Source organism: Ornithorhynchus anatinus, chromosome X1, assembly GCF_004115215.2.
Source record: "Ornithorhynchus anatinus isolate Pmale09 chromosome X1, mOrnAna1.pri.v4, whole genome shotgun sequence".
Classification (NCBI taxonomy): domain Eukaryota; kingdom Metazoa; phylum Chordata; class Mammalia; order Monotremata; family Ornithorhynchidae; genus Ornithorhynchus; species Ornithorhynchus anatinus.
Genome location: NC_041749.1, coordinates 32,477,016 through 32,494,800, shown reverse-complemented (window position 1 = coordinate 32,494,800; position 17,785 = coordinate 32,477,016).

The window sequence follows — 17,785 nt, the reverse complement described above, 5'->3', positions numbered from 1 at the left end:
CCTCTGGGATGCTTTCAGTGTATTTTTCCTCCTGTCCAGCCAAATTGAGAAATGTAGGAAGGTGGGAAAGATGTCAAACAAAGGATGAAGAATTCATTAGAAAGTGAGCTGTTAAGAATTAGTTTGACATTTCTGATCAAGGGAAAGGTCACTCCACACAGATTTTCCATTTTTATGTACTCATTTCCTACAAGAGTATCAGTTCTGTTTCACCATGCTGTTTCTGATCTTATTTCAGCTGGGGAATTTATGTATCTTGGACATTCCAAACAAAACTGAAATCTAGGTACCAATGGAGACACTATTACTTCTTGATTGTACACAAAGAGTGATCTATTTTGTGGTTTATCCGTGGCAGGGTTTAAGGCTCTCTCCAACCTCATCTCAAGTGGCAGCATCTGTGGTCTCATCTGAGGTTCTGTGAAACCTCTTCTTGGGACCCAGACAGGTTTGAGAGCTGGTTTGCTCCCTGCTGCCCAGAAAGTCCTTGATTTCCATCTTCTTTTGCCATCTATGATTTGTATTACTTCTCCCCAACTTGAGGTGGATAACTAATGGTATAGTGTAAGGAGTCTTCTGATGGGGAAACCCAAAGAATGACCCTCCCACCATGCTATTAGACTCTGAGCATCCTGAGGACTGGGATTATGACTATTATGTTCCAGTACCTAGAAAAGCATCTATATATAGATACCCATAGGAACTGTTGATTAACAAGATAACAAGGGATAGACACTCCCCAGCCCAGTGAATGGTTAGGAGAATCTTCTGGAACTGTTGGACTCTGGATCTCATAGTTACACTGCATTTGCCCAGGGAACAGGGATTTTAGAATTCCCAGTTGGAGAAGGAGATAGTCAAGGAAAGGAAAGGAAGCCTCTGGGAGTTTCAGTTGAGACCTTACCTCTTTTTTTTTTTTTTGAGGTATTTAAGTGCTTACTATGTGCCAGGCACTATACTAAATGTTGGGGGAGACCCCAACTAATCAGATTGGATGTAATCTCTATCCTACACGGGGCTCACAATCTTAATCCCCATTTTATAGATAAGGTAACTGAGACATGCAAAAGTGAAGTATCTTGCCCAATCCCAGCTCCTCCACTTGTCTGCTGGGTAACCTTGGGCTAGTCATTTCACTTCTCTGTGCCTCAGTCACTTCATCTGTAAAATGAAGATTAAGACTCTCAGCCTCATGTGGGACATGGACTGTGTCCAACCTGATTAGTTTGTCTCTACGCTGTGCTTAGTACAGTGACTGGAACATAGTAAGTGTTAAACCTTTTAAAAAGAAGAAAAGGTTACACGGTAGACATGTGGCAGAGCCAGAACTAGAACCCAGGTCCTCTTACTCCCAGGCCTGTTCTCTTTCCACTGGGCCATGCTGCTTCACTCTCCATTTTCTCTTCTCCTCCTCACTCTTCCCTTCCTCAGCAGGGGCTTTGGTAGGGGAGGGAAGAGAGTGGGCACAAGGTAGGTAATAAAAGCAGGAAATCCGACCCTCTTAGCCCCTAAGTATTAAACTTGACCTGTTCCCTTTTCCTCGGGCCATTTGCCAGCAAGCATACGTGACTGCAAAGCTGGGAAGAGAGAGCAGTAGGAAAAAGAAGCACATTTATTGCAGACAGAAATCTGCACTCCGTAGCCGGAGCGTGATTGCATGACTTGGCTCTTGAACAGGAAAGTTTCTGAGTTAATAAGATCAAGGGATTTCCTTCAACAAAGCAATTAGGGAAATTTCTTTCCTCTTTTTCGGTCTCATCATTTTCAATACTCATTGAGCAGTCACCGGATTACAATGTTTTAGGTTCTTTGAGAGATAAAGTTTCTGAGCCAATGATCTCTTCGCTTTATAAAACCCACAGATTGACAGGGACTGGTAGACCTCTGTTTGACACCCTGACCCTTCTACATCCTGTTTCATCTTTCCTTTGGAAAGCAAAGCTTTCAGCGGTTTACCTAGGGATTTAGGCTGAGTACTTGGTTGAAAAATCCTGGTTTGTAGGCCATGGTTGCTGTTGGCCTAGTGTTCAATCCACAAATTAATCAGTGGTATTTACTGAAGGCTTCTTGTGCGCAGATCACTGTACTAAATTCTTGGGACAGTAAAAAACAACGGAGTTGGTAGAGATGTTCCCCGCCCACAAGGAGCATATAGTTGAAAGGGGGAGGCAGACATTAAAGTAAATTACGGATATGTCCATATGTGCTGTGGGGCTGAAGGTGGGGTGAATATCAAGGGCTTAAAGGATACAGATCAAGTGCATAGGCAATGCAGAAGGGAGAGGAAGAGGAAAAACAAGAGCTTAGTTGGGGAAAGCCTCTTGGAGGAGAAGTGTGGGGAGAGTGGTGGACTGTAAGATGTGGATGGACAGAAAGAGAGTTCCAGCCAGGGGAAGGTCAGCTGCAAATCAAACTGCCCAGGATTGAACTGGATGGTTGTGCCTGCTCAAACCAACTCTCATTTTCCACCCTTCTACCATCATCAGCCTTACCCTATTGCCATTTAGTTTGGATTTGGATAGCTCCTAGGGGGTGAGAATTGAATCTTCTTCCAGGGCCAGTGATGGTTTTAGGTGGTGGCAGATCCCTCCTTTGCCATTTGTCTGCTTTGTGACCTTGGACAAGTAACTTAACCTCTCTGTGCCTCAGTTTTCTCATCTGTAAAATGGGGATTAAAAGTGTGAGTACCACATGGGACAACCTGATTACTCCAGCACTTAGAACAGTGCTTGGCATATAGTAAGCACTTAACAAATGCCACAATTATTATTATTATTATTTTAGACCACTGTTTTCAACTAATATAGCAGTGAGACCAGCAATTGAAAAGTAATTTAGAGACTATAAACTCAAATCCAGCTTGTCCACCAACTTCCCAACCTAACCATTTCATTCATTCAATCATACTTATTGAGTGCTTACTGTGTGCACAATACTGTACTAAGTGCTTGGGAGAGTACAACACAACAACAAACAGATATATTCCCTGCCCCCAAAAAGCCTACAGTCTAGAGAGGGAGACAGACGTTACATCTAGAGCTTATTTAGTTAATTCTAGAGGCTACAGCCAGGTTCGTCTAAATTATTCAAAACTAGGTCCACTTTAGTCCTGTTTCACACTGGATACTCTGGTCTTCAGCTAGTCTGTCTTCTGTTTGATGTGCATACAGGACTGATGTCTTTGTGTCCGTCTTTTTGGTTTTCTCGCCAAGCCTCCCTCCATTGTGACTCTTGTTGCCAAGTTCCATGGCTCAGAAGAGCTTTCTGAATTCAGAGGGGCATGGGAAGGGAACAAGGAGGGGGATCAGAGTTCCCAGGAGAAATGCTTCAGGAGTGTGTGAAGGGCATACTTCAGCAAAATGGTGTCTGTGACATTCATTCATTTATTCATTTCATTGTATTTATTGAGTGTTTACTGTGTGTGAAGTACTTTACTAAGCATTTGGAAGAGTACATCACAATAACAAACAGACATATTCCCGGCCCACGAGGAGCTCACAGCCTAGAGCAATAATAATAATTGTGGTATTTGTTAAGCACTTACTATATTCCAGGCACTGTACTAAGTGCTACAGTGGATACAAGCAAATCGAGTCGGATGCAGTCCCTATCCCACATCAGGCTCACTGTCAATGCGCGGTGTTGCAATCATTCATTCATCCAATCGTAATTGTCGAGTGCTTACTGTGTGCAAAGCACTGTAGTAAATGCTTGGGAGAGTACAGTATAACAATAATCAGGCACATTCCCTGCCCACAATGAGCTTACAGCCTAGAGGGTGAGATAGTCATTAATATAAATAAATATTTATATATTTATGCATGTCTAGTCTAAGGGGTTGATGTCACTTGAGTCTCCTTGTCTGCAATTCGAAAGGGCCATCGTCCAACTGAGAGCCCATCGTAGGCTAGGTGCTGCCTCTACCTCATTGTGGTGCCTAGGTTTCACTTCTGCTCAGATAGTGTGGGCTAGTAGGAAGAGCTTATGCCTGGGAGTCAGAGGATCTGGGTTCTAATCTGCTCTGTGACCTTGGGCAAGTCACTTATCTGGGCCTCAGTTCCCTCATCTGCAAAATGGGGATTCAATACCTTTGCCCTCTCCTACTTAAACTATGAATCCCATGTGGGGGCTGGCTATCTTGTATCTACCCCAGCGTTTATTAGAATGCATGGAACATTAACAATTACCTCAATTCTTAGTGGTTCAGGGCCTGGGAGAGCCGGATTCATAAGGAATAAATAGAGGAAGGTGTAATGCTCCCCAGCCTCACTTTGCCCTGAGGCAGCTGGCTCAGGCAGAGGATGGTAACAACCTCAAGGCCTTCACTGTGCAACAGTAGGAGGTAAGGGTACCATTTGGACTCCTGGCTCAGCCACCTTGGGAAATTAAGAGGAACCAGAGCAGAGGTGAGAGCCAGCTTGTTGACTGCAGCTAGGGTTGGAGCAGCAGGGCAAGGGAGATTGGGCAGTGTTCACTGATCTGTAGGATTAAATAAATGGAGGTGGGTGACAGGCATGGATTTCACATCCGGTGCTGTTCCACGGTCTCCTTTCTGGCTGATAGCCTCAATTTTATTAGCTCATCTAGCTGCCGAGCATAACCTGATTCAATCAATCGGTCGTATTTATTGAGCACTCACCGTGTTCACGACACTGTAATAAGTGATTGGGAGAGTACAATATGACTGTATGACAGACACAATATGAAAGCCTGCCCACAGTAGGCTTATAATCTAGAGGGGGAGATGGACATTAATATACATAAATTACAGATTATGTGTATATAAGTGCTGGGGGACTGGGTTTGGGGAGGTGGTGGTGGTGGTGCATAAAGGGAGCAAATCAAGGAGATGCAGACAGGAGTGGAAAAAGAGGAAATGAAGGCTTAACCAGGGACTATTTTTTGGAGGAGATGTGCCTTCAGTAAGACTTGGAAGTTGGAGAGAAAAATTGTCTATTGGATATGAAAAGGAAGGGTGTTCCAGACCAAAGGCAGGACATGGGAGAGAAGTCAGCAGTGAGATAGATGAGAGCGAGGTAAGATAGATGAGATTCCAAGATTTAGCTGATGAAAATCACACCTGCTGCTTCCTTACCTCCCTCTGCTGAGGGGCAGGTCATGTGCACTGCTCCCAGAGACAGGAGTGGAGATCCTGCGAGAAGCTGACTAGCTATTTGATCTAGTGCTCCTCATGAATCCAGGGTGCTTCGATGGAGCTTGACTCAAATCCTGGCATCTCTGAAGAGAAAGAGAGAATCATACAATAGAAAACCAAGAAGGGCTCTTAACCAGTGGCTCTGGAGAGTCAGCTAGAAATTTCCCAGATAGACCTGAGAATTGGCCAATCACCTGTAGTAAAGAATATTTCAGGTCAGGCATGCAGGAACAAATGGAGATCACATTTACTCCTTGTGTGCTTTCTGTTGGAGAACAGGCTGGTAATTAACATGCATAGGCTAGTGAAAGTTCTACAGTTTCATAAGTCTTGTATGCCCATACTCACGAACACAAGAAAGGGCTTGGCTTTAGGAGTCAGGTGTCATTGGTTTAATTCCTAATTCTGACACAAGCCTGCTGTGTGACCTCTGGCAAGTCACTTAACTTCTCTGGGCCTCAGTTTCTCACCTATATAATTGAGATAATACTCGCCCCTCCACATTTCTCAGGGATCTCAGGAGGATAAAGTAAGATCATTATTATGCAAGTACTCGGGAAATCCCTTTACTGATTCAAGTTATTAATGTTATTTGTATGACATGAGTGAGAATGAAAGGAGAGATTTTATCAGAAAACATCATTTAGAACTAATAAGGAAGCCTCTGTTTGGTCCTCACTTGCCCTACCTAGATAAATTTGTTTTGCTCTTGCAGGTATTCTACTTCTGCACTTCACTGACCTTGCTACTTGAAAATAATTTCCTACTATATGGCCCCAAATGAATAAGGGATAGGAAGAACCTTAATAAGGCCAGGGCTGCTTTGGCCTTAGCTGGGCAGGCTTTTCTGTGATCTTGTTTTACCCCCACATCTACACCACTTGATTCTAGGACCACAGGCTCTCTGTCAATCTCTCAGGAGAATTTAGTGAGTGCTTACTATGTGAAGAGCACTATACTAAACACCTGGGAGAGTACAGTACAACAGAGTTAGCAGACACGTTCCCTGCCCACAGTGAGCTTACAGTCTAGAGGATGAGCTTGACTGTTAAATCATGAGACCCATTGGTACAAGAATCATGGCTTGGCTTCTTTCATTTCTAACACAGTGCTCTGCACAGGGTAGGTGCTCAATAAATATTGTTCATAATGATTTTTTTAAAAAGCCAGCTAAGCTCCTGCCTTCCAAAATTGGGTGAGGTGGAGCATCCATCACTGGCTTCCTGAGCCTGTAAGAATAAATTCATAAAATTTCCATCATGATTGTGTGTGTGCATGCATGAACGTGTTTGTATCTGTATGAGATTTTGGTTGCATAGATATTTTGAGAGTCCACTAAGGCAGAAAAGGATATTTTGATGTTAGTTCTGCCCTTATGTCCTTGATGGAAAACTGGGAAGGGGAGAGACCAGGACTCCAGGGGATCATATAGAACTGTTTACAGTCCTGTCTGGAAAAGTTCTGCCTTGGGGAGTTCAAGCTGTTTGTGCCATCACCTTTGTCATTTATGGCTCTAGTGCCAGGAACATCCCTGGGGCCACATAAAGGGAAACACCTGCTTGGGACCATGGGGCCAGACAGTCCTAATTGCCACCAGTACTGCGGCTGTCATTCTCGGCCAAGGGCCAATTTCCCAAGCCCGGCAGCTTGTTCGTAATAAATGCCTGCCCCCGGGGCGGCTTCTCTCAGTGCTTTCCCGGAATCAAAATCAGCCCTTATTCTATCTTCCAAGCTCTTGCCCCAGAGAGAAAGCCAACCTTAATCCAAACTCTAGAGTTTGGTTAACTTCAACATTAGGGCCTCTGGGTTTCTGGGGAAGAGAACGGAAACTGCAGAGTCTGAGGATACTGATAGCCCGAGGCCCACAGACATTTTCTTCTGAATTTTTCAACTTGATTGCGTTGACCTCCAAGACCCATCATCTTCGGGGGAAGCTTTGGAGGGACAGCTGAATAGTCACGATAAGGACGGATTTATTTCCTGATTATAAAATGGCAAGCACTGTTCTAAGCGCTGAAGTGGGATCATCATATCACCCAATTCCACATGGGACTCATGATCTCTGATTTAGGAAGAGTCCCTGTACAGATGAGAAAACTGAGGTGCCTATTTATTTTATTCTTTGGGCTTTTCAGATGAAATGAAATTGGATGTTGGCTTTGAAGAGAATGATAGATGTGGAGGTTGAGGTTATTTTCAACTTGGGGATGACCTTGGAGAAATAGAAATGGAAAATGGCCCGAGGTCACATAACAGGCTAATGGAAGAACTGGGCAGAAATTGTATCTGCCAACTCTACTGTATTGTACTTTCCGAAGCACTTAGTACAGTGCTCTGCACACAGGAAGTGCTCAAAAAACACCAGTGATGGATTAATTGAGTGGCACTGATGGCACTGGCTATTCTGATTCCCAATTCTGTTCTCTTTCCACTAGGGCACACTACCTTCCATCACTGGGGTAACTGCTCTCTTTAGGGAGCTCTGCATTTAAGGTTCAAACAACCCCACTGCCACCATCATGGCTGTGGTTGTGGTTCATACCCTGTTATCAGCATCTCAGAAGGGAGTTTTTGAGTCCACCATCATTTATTCCTTCAGGAAGCCAAGCATATGCCCTGAGGGGTGTTTGCGTTGGGGTCCAGTGGCCCACATAAAGTCGGGGCTTGAGCAATTACTCAGTTGATTTGCTCCACATTGACAGCCCAAGTAGATCATTGTGATAAAAAACAAAATCACTAGGGGCTTGAATGATCCATTTGTCCTTACAGGGAGGAAATCAACCAGGTAATTGTTTAACCCTCCACTTCACTTGGGCAGTGTAGGGCCATCGACTGGCTAATATCTTTGCTGAAGGCATTCACCAGAGGACTGCAGAGGTTCCACATCCAATGTGGATGTTATCTGGGTGAGTCCAGGGACTTGGCAGGATTCCTAGAAGGGAGCTTTTAAAGGGCCTAAAGTGGCTTTATGGGTGTAAATCTTTTTCTCTAACTATATCCAGGGCCATCACCATGGTTTGCAGGGCTTGATGCAGGAGGTGTGAAAGATAGGGAAAGGAGGATTCAGGGGCAAGCACTTCTGGGACATGTCTTAAGGATGACTTAGCTAATACAAATTCATAACATTAGGACTCCATGAAGACCTACTCATGCAAAAGAGTTAGGGAAAGATACTGCCTTCAGTGTGCCCGGTGGATAGAGCATGGCCTGGGAATTAGAACACTTAGGTTTCAGTCCTGGATCTACAGTATGTTTGCTGTGCGACCTTAAGAAAGTAACAAGTTCTCTGTGCCTCAAATATCTCATCTGTAAAATGGGGATTAAGTCTGTGAGCCCATTGTTGGATAGACATTGCCTCTGTTGCTGAATTGTACTTTCCAAGCACTTAATACATTGCTCTGCACCACACTAAGCACTCAATAAATACAATGGAATGAATAAGTGAATGAATAATGACAAGGACTGTAACCAACCTGATCAGCTTGTATCTACCCAGAGCTTAGTACAGTGCCTGGCACATAGTAAGCACTTAACACTTACCACTTAAAAAAAAAAAAACTAAAGTCAGCTGATGACTTTTTCTACAAACTCGGTATCTTGGATGAAATAAATTTAGAAGAGTACTCCCAAAGAGAAGGATATATAAGCTGAAGGAGGACACTTAATCAAATATCTCTTTGCTGAGCCCAGGCTAGTTCAGATAATCCCAAAAATGATGTGATAACCAATTAAAGTTGGTCATGGATCTGTAAATTGTTTGAACTTTTCGTTATCTCTTTATCCTCTTTTCTACTGAATTCAACTATTAGGCTTTCTGAAGCCCATGCATCTTGGATTGGAAGCTCTTTAAGGCATGGGGTCATATACTTCGGGTTGGGATGGTACCCAAAATGTACGCATTATATAAACATTTTTGGTAGGCTACTAGACTACAAAATATATTCCTAGTCTGTACCAGGTTGGTTGCAGTGATGACAACTCTGAGCAGCAGTTACTGAAAGTAACACAATGGCAGTGCTGAACAAGCTGCTTTCTACTTTAATTCCCCACTCTCTGATTTTGTCCAGGCCCTGTGGCTTGAGATTTTGCTTCACTGTGTCCATAAAGTATTACTTCTGTACACTTGATCTATAGTTTTATTGTTTCCACCCCACATAGAAGAACTTGTTAGGTATCCTGTGGACATGCACCTTAATCCCAGGTCCTGATCAGTGAAGGTATGATGTGACATAGCATTGATTCAGTGCTGATGAATGAACTGCATTCTGTGGTCTTATTGTTTGTGATCCAGTCTTTACCATTTGATGCTCAAAATCCATAATGGGCTTTGGTGGAAAGTCCTCATCCCACAGCCATAAGGAGGTGGAAGACTAAATTGCCGCAAAGACCTACTTTACTTGGCCCTACTGTCTGTCAGCCTCCAAAGTGTATCTTTAGACTATAAAGTCACTGTAGGCAGGGAATATGTTATTTATTGTTACATTGTACTCTCCCAAGAACTTAGTACAGTGCTTTGCACACAGTAAACACTCAATAAATATGATTGAATGAATAATCAAATCAACCAAGGCACAGGTAACCTTTAACACCTGCCCAGAATTCTGAAGGAACCACTGAACTCCTTCCCAGAGCTCAGAAAACAAGACAAAATAAAAGGACATATGGTACCTTCTACTATGGCACCTGTGCCCTGAAAGTCTACCCTTCTCTTCCCAGTGGAAGCATGTTTTGCTGTAAACATCAATTTCAAAGCTATGGACAATGCAGTTACCTTAGGGAGAATGAATGGAGCACTCATCAATTTTAAGTCATTGGATTAGTGTCATGGATAAATCTGACAGAGTATCCTATTCAGCTCCCCAAAGGTACATAGGCTCTGCCCATATTTTTCAAAGTTCCTCCCCTCCCTCTGTTCCCTTCCTCCTCAGTTATTCTCTCCTGGTCCTCCTGCCCCTCAAGGGATCACAAGGATTTTCTTGTAGCAGGTATGTTCTAATTTCTCCCACAAACCCCTTGACAATGGAAGGGGGAAAAAAACAATAGAAAGGAGGGGCAGAGTTTAATGTAATTCTCTTTCACTCATTGCCTAGAATGCATGACTGCTGTGACACACACACATCAATTCACGATCAATCTTCCCTAACCCTTCCAAGCACTCTTCCAAGACAGACCCTTGATAATTAGTAATCAGGCAGCAGACGTACTGCTAGCTGGAATAGACTCTGCTATTTTCTTGTTCTCCTATTGTTTTAGTTTACTTGGAAATCTGTGTTTGAGGGATAAGTCTAAATTGTAAGACTTTAAAAAAACAGGAAGTGCTTTCAGTGACCACAAAAGAGACATTTTACATATGGTAATCCTTAAATCAGATTTTTGTTATTTTGCAAGACAAGCAGTGATTAGTATGATTTTCTTTATAGGACTAAAGCATGTTTATGAGGATGAACTAAATCAAGTAATGAAGACAACTTTTTACCTATGGAATTGATTGGAAACCATGGTAATTGAAGCTGTGGAAAACCAGCTCTGGTATTTTTGAGGAGGAGAATAATGTGCTCCCATTGGTATTTTAGAAAGATATATGCATCAGAAGCTAAGATGGACAAAAGGCAGGAGTGGGAAGCAGGGAATTCAGTTGCAAGGTGATGAGGACTGTGTACAATATAACAATAAACAGACACATTCCCATCCCACAATGAACTTACAGTCTGGGGGCGTGTCAGTAAAGGTAAATATGGAGCACCTGAGAAATATTAAAGAAGAGGAATCATCTAGACTGAGGTGAAATGGAATACAGGAGGGAACTGGGAGAGATAAAAGAAAAAGATGATACCGATGTTGGGAGCTTGTGGGATAGTGGCAATGGTGATTTTGGAGATTGTGATGAGAAAGTTAGATGAAATAGATTAGGAGGGAAAAGTGGAGTTCAGGAATAAAGATAAGTCTTTCATGTGACTGTATTAAAAGAAACAAATTGGAATGAGAGAGAAAATGGGGAGGATTTTTGCAGTGGTCTCATTCACCTCATGCTAGCTTATTGAAAACAGTAGTGAACTGAATTAAACAGGAAGGAAAAATCTATTACCCTTTAGGAGCTTTAGTCTTGAATTAAGTGTGGTAGGATGCTTTTCATAGGTAATTTATTAATAATAATGATGGCATTTGTTAAGTGCTTACTATGTGCAAAGCACTGTTCTAAGCACTGGCGGAGATGCAAGGTGATCAGGTTGTCCCACGTGGGGCTCACTGTCTTAATGCCCATTTTACAGGTGAGGCCCTGAGAAGTAAAGTGACATGCCCACAATCACACAGCTGACAAGCGGCGGAGGCGGGGTTAGAACCCACAACCTCCAACTCCCCAGCCCAGGCACTTTCCACTGAGCCACGCTGCAATGGGCGTGATATTAGTGATGTGACTATCTTGAGATAAGACATGTTAGTATGAATAAGTGAAGGTCACGTAAGAATGGGGAAATGAAAGAAAAAAGAGAAAGGTATCAATTGGGAATGCTAATATTAATAATAATGGAGTAATACTATTAAGTGCTTACTATGTGCCAAGCATTGTACTGAATTCTGGGGTAGATACAATATGAACTGGTTGGACACCTGCCTGAACATGGTTTTCACCATCTAAAGGGGGTTGTAGGGAAAATGGCAAAAACTCATGAAACACATCAAAAATAGCCCTATGACAATAATAATAATGATAATTATGGTATTTGTTAAGCGCTTACTATGTGCCAAGCACTGTTCTAAGTGCTGGGGTAGATACAGGGTAATCAGATTGTCCCACGTGGGGCTCACACTTTTAATCCCCATTTTACAGATGAGGTAACTGAGGCACAGAGAAGTTAAGTGACTTGCACACAGCAGGTAAGTGGTGGAGTAGGGATAAGAACCCATGACCTCTGACTCCCAAGCTCTTGCTCTTTCCACTAAGCCATGCTGATTTCAATGATAGTGGGCCAGGTATTTTGAGACCAATAAGTAAATTGCCATTTGTATAAGACAGGAACATGTATTTCTAGATATTAATTACTATTCAAACCTTCCAGAAAATACCATCCTGAATGGCATTACAATAATAAGTGATGATTTTAACTGTCTATTTCTGCGTGATAAAATAGTGCTGAATTTATAAAATCTGCATTTGACCAGGACTTCATACATTTCACTTCCCGTTTGCAATACCTTTGGTAAAGATGTTAGCAGAAAACAAGGTCAAAATAATTGAGAGTATTTGCAAAAGATTATAGAAAAAACACTCATTGGGTTTATCAAAACATCAAATCCCTCTTTTGGCTACAGATTACTAGTTAAATTTTTATTTGGGAGCAAAGTCAAAACTAGATCCTCATTTAAAAGTAGGCAGACTGTACAACTCAGTTTAGCTTGGGACAATCATGGATTTTTATTGGCTGACCTGGCTGATTTTAGAAAAGTACACAAACGTCCTTGCGTACTGACTCGGCTATCTGCTCAGCGTGTCTCCAGCCTGTCTAGGTTGAGGTGTGCGCAGCTTAAGCTCAGTTGGCCCTACAGCCTTCTGGAAATTATTCTAAAAATATCTCTGGATGCTGGAAGGTTTGAACTCCACACTTCCCCACTCTTTCCACTAAAATTGCCACTGAGAGGGAATTTATCGGATGGTGTCTCAATATCTGGCTTTTTGTCAGATGCCAACCTACTTATGGGAGCTGTCCTCATTCCCTGCATGCCCATTCCAGATGTTTTGGGCCTTTACTGAGAAGAAAGGCCATCCCTCAAACGTATTCTGGGGCTCACAAAGTAATGTTAAGCTGTAACAAACTCCATTGTGCAAAGATATCTACAAGCAAATCAGAGGTGTGCTGATGGAATCTTAGGCATCGCTAAGGGAAACAACTTGCATTCAAAACAACATGGTAACTTCAATCCAGCTGCTGACTACATCTATACCATATACCCCTATTCACCAGAAGAAACAAGAGTATCACCTCCACCTGGGAATTGGTAGTAAATTTTCCTTCCTAGGTGTGCAGATTAAAAAAAAAATTAGAGTGCCATTCTACGGCATTCTGTGCACAGGAAATCGACCCACACCAATGCTCAATTGTGTTACCTACCACCCCAAACTTGCTTGGTGATACACACATTTACAATATAGCCACTATGCCAAACTGCTGAGCACCATCTAAGCCGAGACCTATCAGTTCTAAGAGAAAGTGAATCAGAATTGGGGAGAATCAGGCTTTGTGGAGGCATTAGGTTTTTGGGTGTCAGAGGTTATATTTTCTGGTTTGAGGAACCTTGTTTCAGGAAGAGTCATTAGCACAAAATTTTAAACTCTACTTAGACATCCATTACATCTATATCCTCCTTTGTTTACAGCCATTCAGTCGATCTGTCTACTGATTTCCTATATGCAAATCAATAAGTTGTATTTATTAAGCGCTTATTGGGTGCAGAGTACTGTTCTGAGTGCTTGGGAGAGCACAATACAAAAGAGTAGGCAAAGACATTTCAGCCCACGAGGAATTTACAGACTAGATAGGGAGTCAGATATTAAAATAAATTACCAATGGTTATGTACATATGTGCGGCGAGGTAGGGGGAGAAGTGAATATCAGACCCACCCATAGGCAAGCATAAGGCAAGGCTCAGCCAGAAATTAAGGACTTAGGTGAGAAAGGCCTCTTGGAGGAGTTGTGATTTTAGTAGGGTCAAGAGGACAGCTAACAGACTTTCCTTGTGCAGCAGAGAAGCTACTACTTTCTTACTTTTGTGCCCCAATCTCGTCTATTTCACCACTGACCACTTTCCTGGGTCCTCCTCCTGGCTCGGAATTCCCTTCCACTATATAAATGCTGGACCAGTACTTTCCCCACCTTCAAAGCAATGTTAAGGTCACATCTCCTCCAAGAGACCTTCCCCAATTTAAGCCCTCTTTTTCCCCAGATCACTCACCCTTCTGCATCATCTAGACACTTGGATCTGTGACTTTTGGACATTTGATACTTTCTCCACCCCCAACCCCACAACCCTTATGTACATATCTTTAAATTATGTCATAAATTATTTATATTTGTCTTTCTCCCCACTGGACTGTAAACTCATTATGGGTAGGGAAAATGTCCACTAATTCTGATGTAATGTACTCTCCCAAGTGCTTAGAGAAGCAGCGTGGCTCAGTGGAAAGAGCACGGGCTTGGGAGTCAGAGGTCATGGGTTCGAATCCCAGCTGTGCCACTTGTCAGCTGTGTGACTGTGGGCAAGTCACAACTTCTCTGTACCTCAGTTACCTCATCTGTAAAATGGCGATTAAGACTGTGAGCCTCATGTGGGACAACCTAATTACCCTGTATACCCCAGCGCTTAGAATAGTGCTCTGCACATAGTAAGCGCTTAACAAATACCAATATTATTATTATTACAGTGCTCTGCACATAGTAAGTGCTCAGTAAATACCATTGATTGATTGATTACAATAGAAGGTGGTTTGCTTGCTAAGGACAAGTGTTTGATTAGCTCATCCTGAAGTGTGTTTTGGGAGTATCTGTCCAAACCCAAATCTGCCCAAGCAGCCCAGTAAGGGTAGAATTTACTCAAACTCATGAGAGTCTGCTTATCAAGTAGCATGGTCTAGTGGAAAGAACATGAGCCTGGGAGTCAGAAGGCCTGTGTTCTAATCCCAGCTCTGTCACTTGTCTTCTGTGTGACCTTGGACAAGTTACTTCACTTCTCTGTGTTTGTTTTCCTTCATCTGCAAAGTGGGGTTCAGTCTTGTTCTCTCTCCTTCTTATACTGTGGGCTTTATGTGGGATCTGATTATCTTGTATCTACCCCAGCATTTAGCACAGTGCTTGGCAAATAAGTGCTTAACACCGTAATTATTAATGACAGAAAGAACAACATTTGCAACCCTGACACAGTGGACCCGGAAAATCTTTAAGCTAAGTAATGTCAGATGTTGGCTCTTAACCAACCATTTATCATAATTCCTCTTGCAGTTCAAGTCTTTTTCCTGGGCTCTCCCATTATACCAGCCCAGAACAAGCTTAAAGTATGCTGCTATAGTGTAATTGGGAATCCAGATAGAGATGTCAATTCAGAAGCCTAGACAGGAAACCACAGAGCCCAGCTGCTCGTGTCCCTAGGTTTTGTACATTTCTTGGGTCCTGGTGTGACCAGCTCCTGCGAGAGGGAAGAGAGTCCGATTTGTGGTTCAGCCCCAAATCCCCAATGGCCTGGGTTAATTGAATGGACATATTTAATTAAACAGAGCCTCTGCCATCTGTTCGTCTCCAATTATAAATGCAAAAGAAACATATTTCTCAATTAGGGCTTGAAAAGGATATCAGTGCTTTTAAACCCAGTCTAGGGGACACTGAACTAAGGAAGCACATATTATTAAAAACCCATCACCTCCAAGAGGCATTCCCTGATTAAGACCTCATTTTCTCTTCTCCCATTCCCTAATCTGTTGCCCTTGCCCTTTGATTTGCACCCTTTATTCATCACTCTCTAAGTTCCAGCATGCTTATGTGCATATCTGTAATTTTCTTATATTAATGCCTGTCTCCCCCTTTAGCTTCTAAACTCCCTGTGGGCAGGGAACGTCTACCAACTCTTCTGTATTGTAGAGAAGCAGCATGGCTTGGTGGATAGAGCACAGGCCTGGGAGTCAGAAGGTCATGGCTTCTAATCCCGACTCCACCACTTGTCTGCTGTTTGACCTAGGGTGAGTCACTTCACTCCTCTGGGCCTCAGTTACTCATCTGGAAAATGGGGAATCGAGATGGTGAACCCCACATGGGACAGGGACTGTGTCCAATCGGATTTGCTTATATCCACCCCAGTGCTTAGAACAGTGCCTGGCACATAGCGCTTAAAAAATACAATGATAATAATAATTATTACTCTCCCAAGCACTTAGCACAGTTCACTGCACACAGTAAGCACTCAATAAATATGATAGATTGATTGCAAGCCTAATACACTGTTAGTCTTGTTCCTAACTCAGGGACTACCTTTTCTGTTCACCCTTTTCCCTCTCCAATTTCACTCCTCCAAGGGAGCAGCCATGTACCAGCTACAGGGGAATGAAGACAGGGCTGATCCCAGGAGAGAGCCAATCAATTAATCGATCAAAGGCATTTATTGATGCATAGCCACACTGAAATAGGGGTGCACATTGGAATTGCTGGCTATTAGGCTTGTGCAGATGCCATCTAACAAGGCTTCCCTAACAAGTTGGATTTGCTTGTTGGCTGCCATTACTGCTAGGCCCAAAGGCAGCAGACACCTCCAGACTAATGTGTTGCCAAGGTCTTTAGTAACTCTTGTGTTTGTTTTTTTAATGGTATTTGTTAAGCTCTTTCTATATGCCAGACACTCTATTAAATGCTGAGGTTGATACAAGGTAGGCAGTATGGACACAGGCCATGTCCCAGTGGGGCTCACAGCCTTAATCCCCATTTTACAAAAGAGGTAACTGAGGCCCAAAGAAGTTACGTGACTTGTCCACAGTCACAAAGCAGACGAGGTAGAGCCCGGGATTAGAACCGAGGTCCTTCTGATACCCAGGCCTGTGCTCTGTCCACTAGGCCACGTTGCTTCTCACTGCTGCCACTTTGCTGCAGAAGAAGGGGCTCTCCATTGCTCGGACTGATGGGTGAACTTAGTGCCATTACAGATGAGAAGTTTCCCTATCTCTTCTTTCTTCTTGGGGGTGGGAGGGGAAGCGAGGACTTGGCTAAGTGCTTACTTTGTACCAGACACTGTATTAAAGGCTAGAGTAGTCACAAGGTAATCAGGTTGGACACGGTTCATATCCCACATGGGGCTCACAGTCTAAATCCCCATTTTACAGATGAGGTAACTGAGGCACAGAGAAATTAAATGACTTGCCCATGGTCACATAGCAGGGAAGTGGCACAGCCGGGATTAGAACCCATGTTCTTCTGCCTCCGAGGCTTGTGCTCTATCCAGTAGATGACACTACTTCCGATCTTCTGTCCTTGGTAGAGTTTCCAGGATAAGGTCCTTGTGGGCAGGGAATGTGTCTACCAACTCTGTTATATTGTAGCCTCCTAAGCTTTTAATACAGTGCTCTCCGCACAGGAAGTGCTCAATAAATACTATTCATTGATTGAGTTAAAGGGAGCAGTGGCCAGGCCAGGATGCAGCTTGAAGAGAACTAAGGTGTCATTTCTCTTCTACTGCCCTTTGTTTTGCCTGAAGGATCCCATGACCTAAGGTTCAAACCAGCCTCCTTCCAGTTGAGGTTTCTGATGGATCAGAAGGATGCAATCACCAACTCACAGCCTCCTAGGTGTAAGAGGAGTGTGTTTCTGTTCCCATTTTATCATATTTTGCCATATAAAGTTCAGCATGGTTGACGGGAACAGGACTGACAACTATAGTTGTACTCTGGATATCCCTGGCAGAGAACCAGTGTTGTGTACAGTATTTCTTTGTCAGCTTTTTTGTGAGGGCAAGAAAGGTTTGTGAAGTGTTCCTTCTCTGGGCAGTTTTTTTTTTTCCACTGATGGCTTTAATGCAATTAAAAGCAGTGGACTGAATGGGGGACCTTTGATCCCAACCACCCAGAAGTTTCTGTGGACTATCATTTGCCTACCCTACCGA